Source organism: Pteropus vampyrus, unplaced genomic scaffold (genome assembly GCF_000151845.1).
Source record: "Pteropus vampyrus isolate Shadow unplaced genomic scaffold, Pvam_2.0 Scaffold266, whole genome shotgun sequence".
Lineage (NCBI taxonomy): Eukaryota > Metazoa > Chordata > Mammalia > Chiroptera > Pteropodidae > Pteropus > Pteropus vampyrus.
The window spans coordinates 708,057-712,131 of record NW_011889047.1 but is presented as its reverse complement, the minus strand read 5'-3'; positions in this window follow the sequence as shown (position 1 = coordinate 712,131).

Here is a 4,075-nt window from a genome sequence, read left to right as displayed (position 1 = left end):
GAGAGGGCGCAGAAGCATGGAGCTATAGAATGAAAAGCCAGGACGAAGCAAAGGCTCGACCATGAACTCATGAGAGACGAGGAATAAGGAAAACGAATTGCGATATGCAAATCGGATGATCAAAACCGGAAAGAGTTAATGAACCAAAGTGTCATAGGAGTAAATTCTGAGCTGAATTTGAAGGGGTAAAAAAAAACGTGCGCAAAAGAAACCCTCCTGTCTTTTTTCCGTGCGCTCTCTGTTTTACAAGCGCGGTGGTTGTTGAAGACAGAATCCCAGAGAGATGTGGACGGACGGAGGTGCTTTGCAAGCGTTGGGGGGGATGAGGCTGTTTTTTGTCAGATACAAATGGCTTTTCGCCTGGCTTTCTATAACTGACATTCCTCAGGACAAAAAGCAGAAGCAGAAGAAATAGGCTGTTACCTGAATTGGGTATACAGCCCATTACCTGCATTTTTTTTACTGAAAGTGGGGAAGAGTTTGGGGTGACCTGAAGACCGCTTATTTTGTGTGTCTGAAAATAAGATGGGCTCTCTGTGGAGCCGCGGAAGTGTGGGAATCACAGCTGCCCTAACAGTTGTGCCAAACCCAAAGGGCCAGAACAACACAGGATGCCAACTGAAACGCGGCCCGTGAGCTTGGGAAGTAGTTATTATGGGATATGAACCCTATACTTTGAAAGTGTGACCGTTTTTATGTTTCCTGACTCTTCTTTGCCGTTTCGCCTTTATTCTCTGTCTTGCAGTTTATTAAAGATCTTTTGGAAAATTCTAGCCTGTCTCATCTATTCTAAAGGGAACTATTCAAGAGGGTGTCTGCCTATATTTAGGAAAGATATTTTTGTTTTAAGCAACTGGAGTACTGGATTTCTTTGGTAAAGGAAATCATATTTTCCATACTACAATGCAATGCATGTTTTTTGCAAACAAAAAAGTTATATATATATATATCTCCACACACACGTATATATGTATACGCGTATAAATCATTCCATTCAAGAAGAAAAATGTATTAATACTGTGATATATACATATTCTTCCAGGATCCTGTGGGTATGTGTATACTTGTTTATATAAATAGATGAGTAGATGGATATACTGAATCGTATTGCACAAATTTGTGACCCTTTTTTCATGAGTATATTTTATAAAATTATTTTCAGTGGCTGCAGAGAGGTTAATTCTACAAACAGAATCTACTCTGTTTAGCTTACTCATCATCCTTTCAAAACCTAACATTCTAAATAACACCATAAGGAACACAGATATATTTCCACATATTTTTTTAATATTCTAAATTATTATTAAAATTTTCCTCTGACCAACCTAGGATTCTCATTATTATGATAGCAAATTAAGTGGCAAATTAAGTTGTCTCATTACATGCCTTGTTTAGTGCAGGGATTAACGCATCTATTAGCATAGTAAGAGTTAAAGAAAATCGTGAGAGACTGTTGAAAAGTGTGGTAACTGTTAACAGTTACCAACTGTTCTTAATGCATTTAGCTTCATTCGTATGGAAAAACGGTAGCTGTGTCAGCACTTGCCGATGTGAAATTTTGCCAACAGAAACGATGTTTTTTGCCTGGAGACGGGTGATTGGTACCCACCATGGGTCAGAAAGGATTTCTCCCTGTGCTTTATTTTTTGATGGTTAGCTTCATCATGGGGGTTTTCTGCCTTCCTCTGGAACAGCTGGCACCAGCTACTGTCACATGCGGAACGCCTGACTCAATGGATCATTAGTTTTTGTGCAGAAATATGTGTGAATTTAGAAAAACAGGCACTGCCGAGTGTCTGTAATGGAGGCCATGAGTTATCAATTGGAGAGAGGGTAGAAGGCGCTTTTGCTCAGACCGTTGCGATTCCCCACGCGGAAACCTCATGGATCCCGGGCTGTGTGGCCCCGGGGTCGTGGGAGACCCGACCGGACGTCCCGCGTGAGTGTCACAGGGACAGCACCTGCTTCCTGGTGTCACCCAGGGACGCGAGAACCCTCCTCTGGCCCCGGGATTGTTACCTTTAGCAACGCATGACGCTGCGTCGTTTCCAAATTCAGTAGTCCTTTGTTTATGCGTTAAAATGGTAACGCCCTCGGGAGAAGTCTCTGGCTTCTAATCTAATGACGACAGTTTATACTGAATGAAATCCGTTTGTAAGATTTCTTCTGAAATGTCAGCTCTGTGGATGGGGAAGAGTTTATGAAAATGGGTGGAAACGTGCTGCATTTTGTCAGGATGGATGGGATGTGAGCAAGCGGCTGCAGGGGGAACAGAAGCCTGCACCCCAGGAGGTGGGGCTCTGGTGGCCAGTGCTAGTTTCCCCAGGGGGCAGGGAGCGCCAGGCCTGAAGTCGAGGCCACTGCGGCCCTTGCAGGAAGCCATTGCCTTCTTTATATTGTTTTATTTTTTATTTTATTTTTTTCTGTGAAAATATCGCTCCTGACACCCAGCTCCTGTCCTCACCCTCCTGGGAGACTGACTTACCCTCCCCCCACTCCCCCACCCCCTGTTTGCTCCTAAGCACACCCCTTCATTATAATTATCACACCATCTCAAGTTCACTTACTTCCACGGCTGGGTTCCCAGAGTCCTACTGCTTTTCAAGAAGGAGATGATGCTTTTTCTGTCTTCATATCTTCACCGCCCGTAGTAGTAACCAACACCCGCTAGGAATTCAGTACGTATTTTAAAGGAAGGAAGGATGTGTTTAAGGAGTGTGCGCTGGTTTGCTACTTTGCGCACTGTGTCCACGCACTCAAATCTTCTAAGCAAAGATGACACAGGTGTGCCAGCAAAGACGCATGTCTTGTCTGGGGAGAGAATGGAGTCTGGAATTTTAGAAGCCCTGGCAGAGATGCCTTGAACCCGTTGACTAGCCACAAATGAACAGAACAACAAGGATAATGAGTGATCTGTTTTGCTTCCTTCCAGGGTCCTGGGGGCTCGGCAGGCTTGGGCATTGTTCTGCAAAAAGTCACCTAGCTAATGGAACAGGCGGGAACCACCTATCACTAGCGGGCAGGGAGCTCCGGGCCTGAAAATAAACAACCACAGAAAATAAACAACCTTCTAAGTAAGATACAGTCTGTCAGGTGGCTTTAGAGCTATAGAGAGAAGTAGGTAGGGAATGGGCAGAGGGGGCTCCTAGGTGGGGGGCAGGGGTTGTTTTTGAATGTAGGGTTGTAAGAAAGGGCTCGTGGAAGCATGATGTGCCTGGAGCTTGAGATGCCGGCTGTGCCAGCAACCTGGATGATGTTCAGACCGTGGCTGCGAAGCTGTATCTCCGGCAGGTGAGACTAGTGTCTTGAGAACGAAGGTGGTGAACCCACTAAAAGTGATATAGGATGTTGAGTTTTCCCAGGCTACCCCAGCGGTCCAGATGGCTGTAAGGCAGCTGCCATCAGCTTAGAGAGAGAAGACTGGGCAGAGCAGAGACTAAGGCAAGAAGAACGTTCGCCTTTAGGAAACGCTTGGGTGTGAACACGCGCACACGGCTGACCGGAAGCTAACAGACCGCACGCTGTGCGCTTTGGGAGGCGTCAGAGTTCAAGGGCACCACGCGCCTGGACGCAGTAGCTCGAGTCGTTGATTCCTAAAGCCGTCGGAGCCCGACCTTGAACCTGCACCAGCAGGTGGAAGGGGGTGAAGACTGCACGGTTCCCCCCAAAGTGGACTCCCCAAAGAGCACCGCAGATGCGGCCTTGGAGAATAGAGGAGTAGGAAGAACTTTCCAGAGACGATAATGGGAGCCAAGAATGGGAGCGCTCGGGACGGCAGAAGCGGGAGCAAACCAAGGAACGGAATCCACCGTGAGGCGGGGGCTCGCCCGGTCCCGGCCTGAGGGGCCCGGGGCGGCCGCGGCCCGACTCCCCTCCGCGTCCCACGGCCTCCGCGTCTGAGCACAGGTTTCGCTAATGCCTGTGCTGCTTTCCTCTCGCTTGGGGTCCGTATGCACCGTCCGCGTAGTTTTTATCGTGTAGACGCCACAGGGAGTCTTAGGCAGACCCGCCGAAGAGAGTGGCCCATGTGTCAGGCACCCTGGAGCTTGAATAACGTAGAGAGTGATCAGGCGTC